A 20257-nucleotide genomic window follows, 5' to 3' on the forward strand; every position below is an offset into this window, starting at 1 on the left:
TATTATAGTTCAGTGTTGTCTGGGTGGCTCAGTGGGTTAAGCTTTTGCCTTTGGCTCAGGTCATGATCTCAGGGTCCTGGGATCAAGCCCTGCATGGGGCTCTCTGCTCTGCAGAGAGCTTCTTCCCCCTCTCTCTCTGCCTGCCTCTCTGCCTACTTGTGACCTCTCTTTCTCCCTGTTAAATAAATAAAAAGTTTTTTTTTTTAAATTGTTGTAGTTCATACTGCACCTCTTATAAATGTCAGGGAACTCATGTTAAAAGATAAACTGAGGCATATTAAACATTTTAAGAGTTTATTTGAACACAGATTGATTTGAATTGGGCAGCACCTAACCAAAGGTGATTAGAAGAATTCCACCAACAGGAGCTAGAGGAGAGATTTGTATAGAGAAGATGTGGAGGCCAAGCAAGGGAATTATTTGATCAGCTATAGCTTAACCAGTTGCCTTATTTGGAAGAGTCTAGTTGGCTATTTATGATTGGTTATTCTTAAGTTCCATTTTCTCTGATTCCAGTGCATTTATTCTGCTTTAGGGTTTGTTTTGCCAAGGCATTAGAGTCATGTTTGGCTGATGGCTCCTTGTTTAATTACTTTAAACTCATAAATCCCCAGTCTTATTTAAGTTAATGGTTCTCTTCATGGCACTTCCAATTATGCCACATATTGCTATGATTCCTTGGAACCACAAGGAACCACAATTTACCTTTTTTTAACTCCAATTCTACAAGTATTTTTAAAACCAACTTCTTTTATCCAAATGTAGGCCAGGTGATTCTCCCTTCTTTACAATAGGAGAAGACTTACTAATAGGACTGGAGTGTGGGAGAAGTAGGCGGTGTGATTTAGTTGATTCTAATCAACTAGTTACTTCTCTCCATGAAGCATGGAATATTTAGCTTAGGGTCTCTGCATGTCAGTGTTTAAATATAAAATTAGTGGTTGAAATAGCCAGTCTCCAGATGGTAGCTACACTTGTAGTGAGCATAGCATATTATATAGAGACATTCAATCACTATGATGTACACTAGAAACTAATATAACATTATGTGTCAGCCATAAATAGAATAAATAATTTTTAAAGTCTATAAATTCCCCTCTAATTATACATTTCTGTTCTTGAAAAATCAAGACATTTTATTAATAAACAGAATAATTTGAAAGTAATCACTAATCATCAGCATATATATTTACTTAAAAATATATTTACTGCTTGTGTAAGTAAAATTAAATTATATTAATGAATTTCTCCCTCCCTAGGTGCAAATACAATAAAACATTCTGATTACAGTAACATACATATAAAAGTATAAGGGTAATAAATGGAATTAATGTAAATGTTAATTATCTGATTTTAATTTTGAGTAAATCATTGGCTTTGCAAGTTCTCAGGGTCCTAGGATAGAACTCTGTGTCAGACTACCTGCTCAGTGGGAAGTCTGCTTCTCCTTCTCCTCCTGACACTCCTTCCCCCCTCCCCACACTGCTTTTACACTCTTTCTAGCTCTCTCTTTCAAATAAATAAATAATTTTTTTAATTGAGTAAATCAAAGATATAACGCAATAAACTTTCAGATTAGTTAGAACAAGTACTTATTTATTTGGAGGGAACTACTAATAGATTGTGTTCCAAGAATGTTTCATTATCAGTTCATGCTGTTAACACCTGAAACACAAGAACTACCAGAAACAGAAAATGAAACAAAGTGTCAATTGCTTTTTCAAGGTAACTGCTAAATATAAGAACAACTTATTTTCACAGACTGCAGTTTCTTAAAGTTAGGTATTCTGTTTTATCTATGACCCAGTTGCTAGCTTAGAAAAAATAAAACAAAATACATTTAAAAAATAAATGTTATATTTATATTGAGCAACCTGTGCCATGTATGTTTTATATCTATGATTCTTTCTAAGATTAAAGTAACAAAGGAGAAACTGAGCTGTTTGAAATCACAAAATAAATGGTTAAGAAAAAAGCCTGGCACATTATCTTATGCATATTCCTATTATCTTACTGCAACATTTATGAGATATAAGAATAAATACTAAATTTGAAAATATGAAAGACAAAAATTAAGTCTTCACATTCATTACATATTAAAAATAGTTATCACCTTGTGTAAATGTGATCTACAGAGGATATGAAACACTAAATTTGCTGACTAGATCATAGCTGGAACTACACACACACTTGGGTATATTGTGATGATGCTCACTTTCTCTTCCAAAATACAACAACTTTGTTCAAATTCACGGTTTGCTCTCTTGGGCTACTCATTACTCTTGCCTTACCGTTTTAGCATTTGCTTCTTAGTGCACACCATGGCACAGATACATTGTATTCAAGTAACAAATAGCAAATGAACCACAGTGGGAGAGATTTCATAAGGAAGAGTCAAAGCAAAACACAATCCAGACAGGTAATGGTGGGTTTATACATTTCATAAAACAGGGGGGGGGAAAAAAAGTGTTTCAAGGAAAGTAAAGTTAGCTTTCCAAGCACAGTTGCCACTTGATCTGGACATTTGCTGTATAAGGGTAAAATTACCTTGCATATTTTATATAGAAAAATGTTTTAGGGGTACCTGGGTGGCTCGATCGTTAAGCATCTGCCTTCAGCTCAGGTCATGATCCCAGGCCTCTCTCCTACCCACCCTGCTTGTGTTCCCTCTCTCACTCTCTCTGTCTGTCAAATAAGTAAACAAATTCTTAAACTATATATATATATAAACATTTATAGAAAGAAGGCTAAATATGGCTGCTCTACACATACTGTTTTTCTTCAACTTTGTTTCACTGTAAGTTCCAGTTGAGGCATTTTCTGCAAAATTTTCCAGAAAGCTCTTTCATAATAATTCAAAGAACTATTCTAATTCTCTTTTTATTCCAAGAGAATCATTCGCATGTTGCTTCGTGTTGGAAAAACAGGCATGCATTTCACCTATAAAACGGTATTCTCCTGTCAAGGAGAAACCAGAAGTGATTAAATAACAAAAGTGGGAAAGAGAAGCTAGTTGCATAGTGTAAAGATAGAACACAATAGGTAGAAATGAGTTCAGGAGGTCAAGGAATTCATCTCATACCTCACTGGCAATTTTCTAAATGAACAAGTAAGTGTAGTACTAGTGAATCGAATGAAGATTACCAAGATGAAGTCACTAGAAAAAGAAATAGTCTTATTCTAGTTCAGTGCCTCAAACAAGTGTCCATCTTTAAAAATTAATTTAAAAATGTATTTTATTTTTTGCATTATGAGCATTTTCACATTTAAGACAAAGTTCAGGTTTAAAACTACATTTCAAACTTTCTACTATTCACCAAAGTGAAAAATAAAACCTTTAACGGATTACACAGATCTTTCATCTGTAGATCTTTTATCTCTGATAAATCTTCCATTTCTCTCCATCTTATTAAAAGCATATAAAACAAACACCTCAGTGGAACAGTATGAAAATACTTTTGGTAATAGAGAATTAATGTTTGACGTGGGGGAAAAAACATTCCTAGACAATATATAAGGAATTGTTTTTATAGGTCTAAGAGATTATTAACTTTATAATTTGCTCAATTCTTTGCTTCCCATTTTCTTTTTTAAAGACATATTGTCCCTTGTAGTATGAATGGAAACTAGAGAGCAATAACATCTCTTAGTAAATGGGTCAAGAACAGGAAGAACCATGGGGTGCCTGGGTAGCTCAGCTGGTTAAACCTCAGACTCTTGATTTCAGCTCAGGTCCTGATCTCAGCATCTGGCCTGGTGCCCACCCTGGAGTTGGCTTGTCCCTCTCCCTCTGCTCCTTCCCCCACTCCACTTTCTCTTTCTCTCTCTCTAAAATAAATAAGTAAACAAATAAACATTTTTAAAAAGTAGGAAGGACTTATTCTTCAACGATAAAGTATGAAAATGAGTAAATTAATTAATCAATTAATTAATTCAATGCCAACCAATGTTTTTTCCTTTTGGTTACATTTATCAGCACTAGAGAAATCAAGAATCTTAAACAACTTCTACCATGAAATGTAACAAGTCATCATTTGTAAAACTGTAAAAGCTAACTATAGTGCTGATCACATATTTGAAAGCCATATAGAAAGGTTGCAACCTCATATAACTGTTCACAATGATGTCCCACCTCTTTCTTAGTTCCTAAATTCTATTGCTAATGAAACAACTTGAAGTATTTAATATACCTTATAATCAGTAAGTTAGGTTAATTTTCAATAATGTATTTTTTTGGTTTAAAAATTTTCTAACTTTAGGTGCACAGTCTGTTAAAGCTCCGCTTTTGGCTCAGGTCATGATCTCCAGGTCCCAGGGATAGAGCATGTTTCCTGCGCAAGAGGGACTGGGTTTCTCTCTCCCTCTGCCCCTCCCTACTGCTTGTTCATTCTTTCAAATAAATAAACAAAATCTTTTTAAAAGAGTTTCTAATTTTATATTATCAAAGGCTTAAAACATGCCAATCTAACACAAAATAAGAATATTTTATTTTTTGGCATATCCAAGTAGTAACAAAAGATACAACAGATCGATAATAGTTAAATTAACATTGCCCATATACAAATTTATTTCAGATAAACTGGGAAAATATTATCACATAGCAACATAACACAATAAAAAGATAAAGTGTTTAAAATAATTATATTTTCTACAAATATAAATATTAAGGATTTTAATAAATCAGGCCAAATAATTTACATAGGTTTTTAAAGATTTTATTTATTTATTTGACAGAAAGAGACCACGAGTAGGCAGAGAATAGGCAGAGAAGCAGACAGAGAGAATTGGGGAAGTAGGCTCTCTGAGCAGAGAGCCAGATGTGGGGCTTGATCCCAGGACCCTGATATCATGACCTGAGCCCAAGGCAGAGTCTTAACCCACTGAGCCACCCAGGCACCCTGTATGAAACATTTTTATTTTTATTTTCCTATTGCCCAACTTTCCATGTTCTCAACATATTTCTTAATTTTTATAACAACCTGAGTAATGGGCAAAAGACTATACATACGTAGGCCATGTGTGTATGTATATATATACATACACACACATACATATATATAGTAACCAATCTGAGAGCCAGGGTTAAGCCACATAAGTTGGAAGCTTCTTTGATTACATTCTAGCAAGAGTACCACTCATAAAGGGGAAGTTATTTAAGGAAATAGTTCTAAACTTTTAAAATACATTTTGAGGATGAATACTGTCTGAAGACAGCAACTTGAGTATTCAAGATTTTGCACAACAGTATGTCTCAAAAATTATAGAATATTTAATATGAAGAAAAACAAAAATACCAGTAGAATGTTTTAGGCATCTTCCTGAGGGTTTTTATCTCACTTTTATGAAAAAAAAAATTGATCAAAAAAGGATTATTTTGAGAAACTAGATAATTTATAATATTTTAGTAAAATTAGTGATTCATTACATAATTTTAAGAAACTAACAGTAGTAAAGAAACTATTATTGGAATCGATGGAGGTGGTTTCTAGAAGTCTAGCCAAAGAAGATTTGGGCTTAATAGCAAATTGTAGTTATGAAATAAAGCAAGTTCATGTTGTAATGACCTCTTGTTGGTCTATAAGCTGCATTAGATGGTAAGCACTATTGTGGGGACAGAGACCAAGAGAATTATGGTTATTCTTCTCTCCCCAGTGCATAGTGCTGGACACTGGCTAAAACCATGAAATGAATAGCAGGGCAAGCAGAGAAAGGCCATTATATGGAAACAAAGTTTGATGGTAAACAATCACAAAAAGATTTGCTTTCATTACAGAAATCACTGGCACTGTAGCTGAGAAATAAATCCAAGTGAACTTTACCACCAACCTAGCTAAGAAAAGTGGAGTCAGTGAAAGGACCTGAACGACTAGGAGGTAAAAAATGAGTGGAGTAATGAGAAGTAACTCAGTTTCCTCAAGAGACCATAATTAAAGGAGAAGCAAAGTGGTGTAGAGATTAGGAGGAAATTACCTAATCATGCTTTAGGATTTTATGTCAACAAATAATTGTTCTAAAAAATGTATCTCTTTTCATGTAGATAAAACTTATCCAACATTATCTATCTTAATGAAAATACAACTTTTAGAAAATAGTTCTTAATTCTAAATCTGTGGCCGTTTGTAAGAAAACCAAACCCTGGGGTTTCAACCAAATGAGTGTGTCACATTACTGCCGACTTGTGGCCACCTGATTGAAATTCAGGGGCAGATTTTGGAGAAAAATAAACATTAGAAAATACACTGTAAAAAACTAAAGCATAAAAGCAAGCTTTTAAAATATAGTTTATTATCATGTTTTTTTAGAACTGAGAGTAATATATACAGTTTGAAGAAGTTAAGTCCACAGAATTTCGACAGCTATCACCTCCATTTAATATGACTTGGAGTCTATGGGTACTCACAAATCAGGTCAGAAGAATAACAACGCAACCTTTTAAGATAATTTGTTTTTCAGATAATTATGTAATTACTGGGTCCATTTTACAGTAGTGTGTCAAGATCAAGATCAAGTGGAAGGGCCCCTGACTGGCTCAGTGGGTAGAACATGCAATTCTTGATGTCAAGGGTCATGAGTTCAAGTCTTACATTGGACACAGAATTTACTTAAAAAAAGAAAAGAAAATCAAGTGGAACTATTTCTGGGTATATAAATATAAAACTTCCAAAATGTTTCTGCCAAGGTTAAAAACCAGGTTCACAGCATTTTCAAAAATATGTATAAAGTAAAATAGAAAAAATAATACCATACTTAACATTAAATTCTGTATGCAAATTTAAGAATGAGTAGTTAGTGCCTTTGCATCCTGGATATGTAACACACTTTGCAGAAATTCTACTTTTTAGAAATTAAGTTGGCTTTATATTTCTGAAGTGGGTAAACAACTAGTCACTGACACTATAGTTTGAATTAGCATGATTTGATTGTTTTTTTAAGAATTTAATTAGATCCATCTAATTATATGACTAAATAGAGGTTTTGACAAGACGAGGAAAATAATTCACAACATTGTACAATTATTCTCTGGATTAAATATTTCTAGGCAGGATGTTGTGCTTTGGAGCTTCTGGGTAACTAAACGGAAGCACCAGACAACAGGGACTTGATACCAGGACATAACCAAATAATGGAAGAAAAAGAGATGGATGGATATTAAAGACAGTATCTACATCTTGCATGCAATAATGCCTGAGAATTGCCTTGTCTCTCCAGCAATGCTCATCTCTGAAATAACCCCTTCTCTTTGAATTCTCTTAAAAAGTTCTTGCCATGGGGTCCCTGAGTGACTCAGTCATTAAGCATCTGCCTTGGGTTCAGGTCATGATCCCAGGGTCCAGGAAAGGGGATCCCGAATAATCGGTCTCCCTGCTTGGTAGGAAGCCTACTTCTCCCTCTCCTACTTACCCTGCTTGTATTCCCTCTCTCGCTATGTCCGTCTCTATCAAATAAATAAATAAAATCTTTTTTTTAAAAAAAGTTCTTGCCTATAATACAATCTTTAAAAATCATTACACCTGTGTTTTAATAAATACGTTTCAGTAAAGAATTTCCTTAGTAAAAGAAATGGCCACTTTCATCTAATAATTTATTAGGGTCTTAATGCAAGTTCCACCTTTCAAGTGGTAGACCTTTATCACATAATATACCCTTATCATCATCCATCAACATTAAAAAAGACAACAAATAAACAGGAAGAAAAAGAGTAAAAGTATGCTTTACACAAGTAAAAATATCACAAACCAATAAAGAATTTGTATTTAAAAATAAAGGGAAAATATCTTCTGTATCTAGTTAGAATGTTAAATAGTAAATAAATTTGATTTTTTTGGAAGATCCAAAATACATGAGAAATCTGTTCACTTATAAAAGAGATATGCTAGGTCTTCAACTCTGTTTAGAGTTCAGTTGATTTTTTTTTTTTTTTTGGAAGATCTAATTGCCACCAGAATCTGTACCTTGGAGCTTTATAGGCAGGTACAACATCAGAAACATATTTCTAAGATAATGAAACCTCTTTTTACATTTCAAAACTATGTAGGGCACAACTGTGACAGTTATTTTTTTTTTAATCTTGATGTTTGGATTTCACTTATTTAAACTAATTTTTAATGTTATTACTTCATTTCAGAAACTTGTCTTTCCCTATTCTTTCTTCATATCATTTTCTAGTCTTTAATTAACAGAGAACTTTATATCAGTAAAAAGAATCAAAAGCTCTTCACAGTAGTGACTTATCACCCAGACAATGTGGAAATAATTTCACCGTAAACAAAATTTTAAAATCTTAAATTTGTACATCGACAAAAAATGAACTGAAAAGACAATTTATCATTCATGTCAATCTGCAGAAGGAAGAAAATTCATGAAGTACACAAACTATTAACAACAAATTTAGAGTAGATCATGCCTCTCTCACTGTCTTAGAAGAAACTCAACTGCCAAATAATAATAGAACCAGAAACTTAGGTTACCTTGTACTACTATTATTTTAACTGAAAAAACATTCACACTTCCATTTGCTATCTGAAATTGGCAAAACACAAGTTTTTCAGATGCTGGATTATTCTGGGAAAACAGTCCAACATTTATGACCATGTTCATCAGAAAAATAATCTGGGAGAGAGAAACTTGAAATAATTTTTAAAATGATTTGGCATAAACATTGGATTTGGGGATAAATTAATGAAGTCAGCCAGGTATATTGAGAAAATCATTTATTTATTTATTTAAATTATTTACTTATTATTGAATTAAATTACTTATTTATTTATTGAAATATATTTGGGTTCTTTTTAGATACTAATGTATAAATGGACTCTGTTCTATGAGGAATTTGTTTGGATTCTTAAAAGTTTACATAGCTGGGTAGTGCTAACAGCAGCCATATAGGCAAACCAGAAATTGCTCTATCTCTTCCATTCAGAGGCCCTCTTTCCTCTGAAGGAAATAAAAATAAAAATTACCCTTTGTTAACTTTAAGATCCTTTGGGGAAAAGTATCTTATCCTCTCCTTGAAAGTCTTGCCACCTTCTACTGACAACGCAGTAAAACAAAGCTTTCTTCTCTGTTGGCAAACTCTAATCAGCTTCCATAAGACGGAAAGGAACAAAAGCACTGTGTGTGGAGAGTGAGAGCTACAAAACTTTACCAGTGAGTGCTTTCTTGAAATGAGATAAAACTGGGAAAGCAAAGGAAAGCACTTTCAAATATAAATGCATAACGGTGCAGAAAGGCTAAACTAAATGAAGAGAGGATGTTTTTACGAGTTTGATAGGGCTTGCAACGTAAGAGAATACTGGTAAGTTATACATGATTACTCATTAAGGAAACGTTGATCTTTCCATATACGCACAGCTTTTCTTAAAAGCACTGTCCTATATTTGAACTTTGCCCTGTTCTCAATTCTAGACTTCTTACAGCTGGTTAAGTATACCCCCTCCTCGCCTTCGTCTGGACTCTAGAAAAAGAAACAGAAAAAGAGAGAGAGAAAGAGAAGGAAGGAAGGAAGGAAGGAAGATAGGAAAGAAAGAAAGAAAGAAAGAAAGAAAGAAAGAAAGAAAGAAAGAAAGAAAGAAAGAAAGAAAGAAAGAAAGAAAAGGAAAAAAGAAAAGTTATTTAGTCCAGCTATGCAAGGTCTTTGGATTTCTCATTCAACATCTCCCTATGCTTTCGTCCCCAGGACAACTGCAAACCTTTACTTCCCGGACTTGAGCGGTTCCTATCAGCTCAGCAGGGAAGGGTGGCAAGTGAGACAATCCTGAAGGAAAAAGGAGTCACCCCCGCGTCCTAAAGTATTTGGAAGTGCTCGCTCGCTGCTGCTTCACGGTGGTACTGGTGCAACTCCGCCGCCCTCCACTGAAGTCCGCGAAGTGGCCAAGTTTAAAGTGAAACGGAGATGGGAGCACACTCTCTCCCTGTCCTCGGGGCGTCCCTGGACTCGGTTCGCCGCAGGTTCTTGCCGTAGACTTTTCGGAAACTCAATTCTTATACTTCGGAGGACAAAAAGCCGGAGGGGAAGCAGTGGCGTTTTTAGTGGAGACTCGCCTGGACTGTAGCGGTGTCCCTTTGGCTTATTTTGTGAGGTTTCGTCGCACAGCCCTGTGCTGTGTGTTTGACGCTCCAGCTCTGGAACTCGGACCGTGCGGCCCCGCGCGGACTCCGCGGTACTCCCCCCCACCCCCCACTCACCCAGAGCCCGGGACCCCCAGCCGCCAAAGGACCTAGGAGAAAGAGGCACAGCAGGAACTGCAGCCCCGAAGCTGCGCTCCTCCGGAACAAAGCAGCGGCAAGGGTTGCGCGGATTCTTAAACCCCGGATCGGACTTGGAGCCCAGGGGAGGTAAAGGGAGAGCCGAGCAGAGGAAGGAGCCGAGAGCAGTTGCCACCTCACTCACTCCACCCTCGGCTTCTTTCCCCAAAGAGGCGGCTGTGTGGTCCTGCCTATGCGTGGGTGCACGTGTACGCGCTTGGGTGAGCTCAGTGGGTGTGCTCCAGTGCGAGTGCGTTTGTGCATTCTCAGGGCAACGCTAAAGCCTAGGAGAGCAATATGGGTAGCAAAATTCTATAGCACTCATTCGAGGGGACCACTGACACGTGGCTTTGCCGGGTAGCCCAGGAAGAAGTCCTTACTAGCCAGCTTCCTCCTCTGCAACCCGCAACTCTACCTTTCCTTTGGGTTCTGATGGGTGTCTGGGCCAGCCGAGATCGGAGCTAAACGAGGAGGGGGCCCCCTGGGGCTGAAGACCGAGTGCTGGAGAACCCTTCAAAAAGAAGTGAAAGGCTCCAGTAGAAAGGCTCAGCGCAATTTCACTGGGGGTTCCCGGAAGGAAGCTTTTTCCAGACTGGAGGGAGTGAGGGCAGGGTCTAGGAGGGGCGCTCCAGAAGTTGTGACAGAGTCGGGAGAAATGCCGGCCCCTCGACCCCTCTCCGCCAGGGCCCGGCCTAGCGTTCTCCCCACCACCCTTCTCTTTGCTACTTCAGATACGATCTCTTTCCCACTGACCTTAGTGGTCAGGCCTGGCTGATGTCAACTACTGGGCTTGCTGTCTGCCCTTGACATACTAAAATGAGACTTGGAATGCCTAAGGCTGAGCTGAATTGTTTCCCAAATATATGTTCTTTTCAGCTTCTTTTCCTATCTGATTAGTAAGAGAAGCACTACCTACTACTACTAAGGGGACCCCGGATGAGGCCATCGCAGGTGACAGAGACCTCAAGTCAGCAGCCTTCCGTCTCACATTTTCCTGGAGGTTATATAGCTAATGACTTTTCCCACCGCTGTTAGCAGTCGCAGCTTGACCCGGTGACACTCCATTATCCCCTAATCGTGGAGGCTGTGGGTGGTCCGCAAATTTCCCTTTTACAAGACGCTGGGGACGCCTCTAGAAGTTCGCCTTTATTTCCAGATTTTCCGCCTTCTCCCCTCCCCCTCCCTGCAACGCCCCCGCGCTTCCCCCGCCTGGGAATTTCCAGGCACCTAGTGGACCCTCTCCTCTAGCCCGGGGTTAATCAATCCCGAGCAAGCCCGGCTCGGAGGCGCGAAGGTAGAGAGAGACACGGTGGCCCCAGAGGGGGTCTCGCCTGACTCTGAGTCTGGGAGGCGCGGTAGCTCCCGTCATTGCGGCGAGGGCTGGGCGCACGGCGGCGCGCCCGCCGCCACCTCCGCCGCGGCCGCCTCCATGCTGCAGCGCCGGACGCAGTCCTTCCCCGCGGGGCGGCTGCCGTTGCCGGAACAGGCTGCCGCGGGGAGCCAGGGACCCGGGCCAGCCCTGGTCGCAGCCTGGGACCTGGGCTTGAAGCTGCACGCCTGAGCTGCGGACTAGCCCCGGCGCGGCGGGCAGCGGGCGGGGCGCTGTGTGCAGCGGCGCGCAGGGAGTCGGCCAGTGTGCAAAGCGGCCCGAACTGAGGACTCTGTGTGTGTGTGTGCGTGTGTATGTGTGTGCGCGCGCGCGTGTGTGTGCGTGTGTTTGCGCGTGTTTTTCCTTTTCCCTAGAGGATGTGAATGGCTTTGCAGCTGGTTGCTCCCTTAGGATTTTTGACTGTGGAGCTCTGGGCTGTGAGCACAACCCACCCATATAATCCATTTTGCACGGTCGGTTTATATCAAGAGAAAAAAGCGCAACTGGACGGGGGTGGGGCCGACCAAGGAAACCTTCTGGAAATACAACCACACATTCACAAGAGAGAATGAAAGACCTGAAGAAATTTTCATAACCTTCCCGCTGACCCTTCTGTTTTCCGAAAAGATTCGGGATCTTTCTACCTTTTGAAGTCATTTTGGCTTTTTTTTTTTTTTTTTTTGTAAGCCGCTCTCCAGCTAGCTCTGTGTGTGTGTGTGTGTGTGCGCGCGCGCGCGCCTCTCTGATGCATTTGACTGTCTTTTTTCCAACTGCCCAGAAGCAAATGTTAACTCGTCGGTGCCCCCTCGGTGCCCAGGTTCTCGAAGAGCAGGAAGGACGCCCAGACCCATTTTCCTGGCTGGATTCGGAACCGCTGCCTGGCTGTGGACCCGTGTGTGTGGATCGCTTTACCCAGAGGCTTGGAAAGCTCCAGTGTTAACTTGCTTCCAGGTACATCACAAGGTCACCAGAGGGTCTTGTAGCCGTCTTGTCTCCGTGCATCTGGACCTGTTTTGGCCAGAAGGATATTTATGTTTCAGTCCACATCATCTGAAGCCAAAAGTTCAGCCCTTCGAGCTGGTTTCTGTACAAACAAGGTAACAAGGATTGCTTTTCAAACTGCTTAACAAAATCCCGACTCTTCCTCAGCCCTTTCCCGGCTCTCTCCTCCCCACCAAAATGTCACCAGCTCTTGAATTACGTGGATTTGGGTTGGAGGAGAACTTGAAGGAAACGTGATCAAAAGGCGATGCCAAACCACTCTCTTTTCTGCCTGGGGTCCGGTGGGCATCAAAGCCGATCGTGAGAAGGACCGGTCCCCTCCTTGATTCTCCCTCCCCGTGCTGTGCTGGATGTGCGTGTGCAAGAGTGAATGCGAGTGCGCGCGCGCCTGTGTGCGAGTGTGCGAGTGTATGTGTGTTTGAGTGTGTCTGTGTGTGCGTGCGCGGCCGCCCTGCCTCTGCCCGCTCCCCGGGCGCAGAAACGCGGGTTTCATGGGGCGTTCGCCGCGGATCCCCCACCCAGCGCGACCTGCGGGCAGCGGCGGCAGTGGCAGGAGCCGCCTTTCGGACTCCCTAGGATGCGGGTGCTGAGCTATGGCAAAGGGCAGCAAAGTGACGAGCGAGACCCGCGTACGACTGTGAAAGCCACCTGGAGCCACCTTGCCGGGATTGTACCTGCGGGCAGAAAGTCCTCCTACGACCGTCTTTTCCTCTAGAGGCACCAGGTAACAAGCAAATGACTACCCGCCTCACCCAGTTTCCTTCTGATCTTGTTTCTAGTGTCTATCTGCATTGCAGGCTACTTTACTTATTAATGTTTCGAAAATCATTAGGAAGGGCTGGATATCCAAGGGTGCTCCGTGATGTTGTAATAAAATTTCTAGTAGGTGGGATATAAATCTATACCTGAGCACTTAATCTAGCAGTGAAAGCTAAGGGAATATGGATACGCTCCACCCTAAGTGATGATATTGGAAAGCTAGGCATGTTGAACCTGTCTGAAGATGCCAGAGATTAAAATTCCATGTTTCCTTCAGGCTATGGTTGCCACGGACTATTTGGTATCCAACACTCCCGAGACTGTGGAGTGCAAGAGGGTGTTTGGTTTCCACCCATTTCAGGCAAGGATCATTTTGACCCTTTTCTGCCTCTGGTGCCAGGTTGTTTTCCTTTCCTTATTGTGGAGGAGCTTGCCAGATCCTTTAGTAGTTGTAAATTACGCATCTGGAGACTTTAATCTGAAATGGAGTTTTCTTGGAACTTGCTTTGCATGAAAAGGAATTCATTGTCACGGGTGTGTGTGCTGAGATATGGTATTTAACTGTGAGCGTTTGCTTAGATATGGCAAAATAGATCCATGAAAGAAGTCATTTTTATATCTGTAGAAACAAGGCTAAAACCACAACCACCATCCCAATACCATCTCCGGCTATATTGTGTCCGTTGTGGAGCTTGTGTGCGCGTGGTTTGTTTCGTTGGTTTTGGTTTGCTTGTTTCTGTATAATATGTATTTTGAAAATTCTTGCCAGTGCATTGATTTACAAGGAATAGGGTGGATTTGTGACTGCCTAATTAACATATTGGGTCTGATACGTTAAAACGGAGATTCCCATGGCTGGCAGAGTCAGAACAAATTTAAGGAACTTCCAAAGCCCCTTACCCTTGCACCTTAATTCTCTTATTTCCCTTTTCTGTCACCTCTGCGTCCCCCTGCAGAAATTTCACTCCTTTCTCCAGAGCATTCGGATTAAGAAGATAAAGCACTTGCAAAGTAGTCTCATCAATGTTTTATTCCATAGTGAAGGCGGTCTGAATAATTCAGCTAAGGAGTGCTCGTTTGTGTTCTGCCTTCGGTAGCTGCCTGCTGGGTGCACCCAGCGGAGGATGTGGCCCGGCCGAGTGCAAAGCGTCTTGCTCTTAGAGGCAGCGACTGGAGATGCGCCGGAGGTTTCTCTTTGCTAAAGCGGCTTAGAAAGTGTCGGGGCGCTGCCTCTTTTTCTCTGCTTGCTGCGATTCTATAGATATCCATATGATGGCATTTGCAGACTACAAGCTGGCCACTAGCTAGCTGCTCTTGCTGTCCCTGCGCGTTGATGGCCTTGACTCCTCTGGAGTCTGGGCTCAGCTGCTGCTGCAGCCCTCGCAGGCTGGTGGTGCTACAAGGCCGTATATGCAGTGGGCTTGGGGGTTGGGCTCCGGCATTGCAGCTGCCAGGGCCTCCTTGACACTTTTTGGGGAGGGGCGGGAGAGCTCAGCAGGCCCCCTGGCAGACAGGAGGCGCATCATGGCTGAGGTGGCGGCCTGGATCTGAGAGGAAGGAGGTGGAGAGAGACGCGTGGAGGGCAGTGAGGTCCTGCCTGACTTCCTGCGCCTGCAATCCTCCACCCCCTTGTAAATGAATATTCAAGAACATAGAAGGAAAGCTGGCTGCAAAAACGCCTTGGTACTCAAATATTGCATGATTTCTCAGGATTCAAAACCTGAAACTAAGTGTGTTTTTCCTAGATTTCCATGTTTTCCTCTCTCTTTCCTCCCTTCTTGCTCTCCTGGATTTAATTAGGTCATTCATACTCTTGTTTTATCTCCAGTTGGAATACCACTGAAAAGACAACTCCTTCGCCCACCCCTGTGCCCAATAAACCTGAAGGCAGTGAGGGCCACTCTTCAGATAGATTTGCTCTGTAAGTTCCAGCTCTAGGGAGAACCAATAAAGGGTACAGAGGGTAATTCGACTTTAACAGTAAAGCAGATCCACACTCTACTCTCTATAGACTCAGAAAGAAAAAGGTACTGCCTGAATGAAAACTAAAAATAAGTGGAAATTTGGGAGGAATTAGGTGAGGTTCTTTCCTTTCTTTTATCTTCTTTTTAAGTTAATGTATTTGTATTTCCTCCATCACTCAGCAAATCCTGGTAGAAAACTGATTGGGATGTAATAACAATCTCACAAAGACATTTCTTTGTCCCCCAAATTTCTCCAGAATATTATTACAACAGAAACTATATCATACTCCTAATATCTGTCAGCAAATAAGGTCTACCTGTTTAGAGGGTAACCCAAGAAAGAAGGAATACTGGTGCAGATATAAGTACCTAGAAAAATGATGGGTTTTCTCCATCTCCCTCTTCATTTCACTTCTCTCTGGCCTTTTCTCTATTCTGCAGGTTAAGTCTTGTCTTTGTGTCCTCCTCCTGGGGGAAGGCAAAACAAATGCATTAACTGTTTGCTGAGTGCTTAGAAGCCTAAACGTAGATCATGGTGTGGTTCATGTTTTAAAATGCCATTCATTTGTGCAGTTGGGAGTGTCAAAACCATATAGGCCTCCTTGCACAGAGTTTCATATACAGAAGTTACTTAAAAATGGAGATTTCTGCCTCCCTTCCCCTCTTCCTTGTTGGAGTGACAGAGGAAGGTCTGAGTCCACTGACCTTGTACTTAGATGGAGCTGGCTTGACTCACTAATGGGTTAAGACTGTCAGGTGTTAATAGGAAATTTCCCAGCAAAATGTTCTTTCCTTTTAGGCTCTCTTGTGCTTACCAACAAGAGGGGCAGAACAACAGGGCCATCAGGACACCCATGGGAACTGATGTAAGGCTCTAGGCAGGTGGAAAGAACTTGCCACTTGACTTCTGTCCCCCACACCATTTCTGTTGTCACTTTTTCCTTTTCTCTTTTCAAAAGGAGAATGACCTTGAGCAACACCGGTCCTCTGTGCTTCACACACCTCTTTTCCTTTTCAAAATGTGATGTACACACAAATATACACATACACGCCTCGCTGCTTCCGTTTTGAAATCTGAGACTCCTGTGTTTGAGTGATTTGGGAGGGGTTCATTAAGATATATCTGTGGCGAATACCAGCCAGAAGTTATTTTTTTTCCCTTTTTTTTTTTTTTCAAGGGGATAGCAAAAGCTGTGGTCACCTGAAGGAAAACTGTCCTACCTTTATCCCCTCTTCCATCATTTTTCTCTCTTCTGTCATTAAATGCATTCTTGGAGTGAAAGTGGCATCTGGTTATGGCATTGGTGTTTAAGTGACCATCATAGGTTATATCTGCTTTTCATCTTTTCCTCAATGACCATCAGTTCCCTTTTGTTCATTTAAACCAGTGTTCTGTTTCCTCTTGCTGCTTGAAGCACTTTAGGCTTGGTAGTTTTGCTGAGTTTTCTAGCTGGTGAAATTAGGACCTTGCTTTCTGCTGATACTATTGCTGTGTTGTTTTGTGGTTGGGAGTGAGAGGATTGCAGATACCTAACAACGTCCCTGCCTCTATATAAAACTACCATGTAATAAGCTCTATATCAAATCTATTCAGTTATTTTAAGAGAAAATTACAATGAATAAGATTGCTAATAAATATGTGCCTATTTTGAGGTTGGAGGAAGACGACTTAAAACTTTCTAGTGGCTTAACTGGCTAATCTATTAACTCATCCCAGTAATTATTATTTTTCATTTGCTTAGAAAAGTAACATACTGGCATTACTTTCAGAGTTTTGTGTGTAGGGCAATCAGTTCTAACTTTCATATTTTATTGAAGAATAAATGTATGAATATAGGCTTTTTAATAAATAGGCTACAAGACTAACGGGTAATTTTGCTACATCATTCCACTGACACACATGTGCATAGCTCTGCCTTGTTAATAAACCTTGAAAGGGAGGCCAGTTTTTATATTTCTGCAGCCCACATTTTTATTCCCATAGCATCCTTCAATCAGTGAGGACTATTTAAAACCTAAGGCAGTAATAATTTGTCCATTACATGGTGTGTGCATGGTGAAATTAAGAAGAATTATGTTTATCAGTATTGAAGCTATTCTGGTTAGAAGTGAACAATTTTTGTTATGCCCTATCCACATAAATTGTATGTTATTATGAAAACTCCAGTTTCATATAGGTATAACAAGAGATAGAAATATAAGAATTTAATTCAAAGGGAGCTAATGTCATTTTACAGCTTTTCATCATAGTATTCTGATAGATACTGTTCTGACAGAACGCTTTTTACTGAGCTATGACATAATTGAATACTAATTATGAAGATGGTTAACAAGTGATAGAAAATTATAATGGAATTACATGGTTACATAAATGCTCTATCATCTTGCTGATACCAAGTAAACCACATGAAAAAGCTTTATGATTAAACTGCAAGCTATATCAGTAAGGTTTCTCAGAAATTGGCTTTGATGCCCTATGTTTATTAAGTTACAGACTTGGTCACATTGGAAAGAAATTATGAATTGATTAATTTGAGTCTTCCTAGATAATATATATTTTTTTATAAAAGAAATCTTTCTAACCCTAAACCTCATGTTATTTCTTTTCTTTGTGGGGAGCATATATGAAATTCATTGCTTAAAAAAAAAAAAAAAAAACTTCCAAAGGAATATTTTGAATTTGATGTTATGAAGAACAATTGCAGAATCACCATTGGATATTGACTCTATTTTAGATTTTATAGCAGAAAGGGTCTAGAAAAGAAGTAATAAGACAAACATATAAAGTTGTAAGATCTTTTTTTTCCCAACTCTAGAAGCAGTATCTGAATTCTTGGAAAGAGGCAGAAAGAAAACACTGATTAATTCAGTATATACTCAATCAGTACTAGTGCATTTAATCAGAGATAGTAGCCAAAGCAGAGTTGTTTGTATTACTCTATTTTTACTTTACCCTGTGCAGCTCTTTTGAGGAAATACTAAAGAGACCTAAAGATGCATTGCAGTAGCTCTCTGTATTTCATTCCCCATGTTGACTTATCATTTCCTGTCTTAAAGTAGGTTTTCCATGAATCTTAGTGGTGTTGCTTTCAAAGTTGTAGGATATTTGCAATAAAGTGATTTATTAGTGGGAACATATCAACTCTGTTATGAAAATTTTCACTTTTCTGGAAATATAGGCTGTGGTATTTTCTTAGTCATTATACCTCTTTTTGTTATTTTTTTCAATGGTATTAAAATTAGGTTATCAAATGATTTATGTGGATTTGTATAACAACATTAAAATGCATATGATTTACATGGCAATATTGAATATTGCACAGAGTAGTACATCTGCTTTTTAAATTTTTTTTTATGTGGATACTGTTATAGCTGTTCTATTCACAGATACTTTAAAGTGCCTCATTTAATAGAAATGTGCCTACCTTTACATTGAAATTTAGGGGTTATTTATGGGAATTATGTAGGATATTTGCCATGGCAGTTCAAATGTCAGGCACTTTAACAATTTATAACTAGACATTGAATCCTGACCTCAGGGAACTTATTTTCTTAGTAACAGGAAGGATGTAAACAGATACATAAGCTTGAAAGTAACTGATTTTTTCAATTTTATTTTGATTTTTTTTTGCTTTGTAGTGAGAGAGAAGACATTTGGAAATTGTTACTGTGTTTTATGGATGTTGATATTGTGCAGTACTTAGAAGCATGAACTTTGGGATTTCACAAACCTATGTCTTAGGCTTTGTAACTTTGAGCAAGTCTTCTTACCTCTCTGAGCCTCAGTGTCCTCACCTATAAGATGAACCTAATAATAGAAGACATTTCTGTTATCCTTACCATCATCATTGCCATCATCATTGTCATTTCATCGTTAGCAATCCTGAGGGTAAAGGAGAAGACTAAAGGGGTAGTAATTAGATGATGTCAAAGCCTATGCTTGGGGTCCTAGACCCTCAGGGCTCCGGAGAATGCTAAAGCTCATTCAAACCCAGGACCACACAGTCCACTGTCTTCAGAGGCCAAGCAGATGTAAATCTTAAACCCAGGAAATCTGGCTGGGCTTAAGAAATTATAGGTTGAAGGATCTCTGCTACACTGGTGAGTGCATGATTTATCCAAGACATTCAAATTTAAATTCATTTTACCCTGTGATGGGTCTAGCATCATAAAACATCTGTTATTCTGACATCTGTTCAAATTTAAATTTTATCTAAAACATCCCTGCCAAGTGGTCATCTTGACTGAACTTGAGTACCCTCAGTGATTCTAAAATCACTCCACCTAAACTGGATTATTCCATTTTATATAGGCTAATTATCAAATTTATTTTTGGAGTTGAGCCAAGCATCCGACATCCTTGGCTTCTAATTAATTTTAATATGGGAGGAGGGATACACAATAAGTCTAATTCCCAATGACAGTACCTCAAATATTTAAACTGAGTTACTTGAGATGCCCAAACCATGATTGTTTGCTTATGATTAAACATAACTAAACCTGGGTGCCTGGTTGGCTCAGTCGGTTAAGTGTCTGCCTTTGGCTCAGGTCAAGACTGGAATCCTGGGATCTAACTCTATGTTGGGCTCCTTGCTTAGTTGGGAGTCTGCTTCTCCCTCTCACCCTCCCTACTCCCATCCTTTCTCTCTCTCTTTCTCTCTCTCAAATAAATAAAATCTTTAACCAAAAATAAATAAATACATAAATAAACATAACTAGACCTAAACTGATTTGGGATGGTTTTCTATGTGTCATGATTTCAAGCCCTTTACGTTTTATACTCAAAAAAAGTTATCTATCATACATCTTCATCACCACCTCCAGTTTGTTTGTCTCACGTTACATGAAAGTGTGATAGCAGCTCCAGCAAACCACACGGGTTGACTAGCGTAGCATCCAGCAGAACCATTTCCTTGCT

At 39.8% G+C, this 20257-nt stretch overlaps 1 protein-coding gene across 6 annotated transcripts in view; it reads left to right on the forward strand.

Moving 5' to 3' along the window:
• The first annotated feature begins 12308 nt into the window (after nt 1-12308).
• Nucleotides 12309-20257, forward strand: part of LRFN5 (leucine rich repeat and fibronectin type III domain containing 5) — a 241551-nt gene continuing 233602 nt past the window's right edge. For all 6 annotated transcript variants that reach the window (XR_004285952.1, XR_004285953.1, XM_032344105.1 and 3 more), the window contains exon 1: nt 12309-13340. The gene's annotated coding sequence lies outside the window, so the exon portion shown is untranslated. The remainder of the gene's footprint in view (nt 13341-20257) is intronic.

This window comes from Mustela erminea, chromosome 5 (genome assembly GCF_009829155.1).
Source record: "Mustela erminea isolate mMusErm1 chromosome 5, mMusErm1.Pri, whole genome shotgun sequence".
NCBI lineage: Eukaryota > Metazoa > Chordata > Mammalia > Carnivora > Mustelidae > Mustela > Mustela erminea.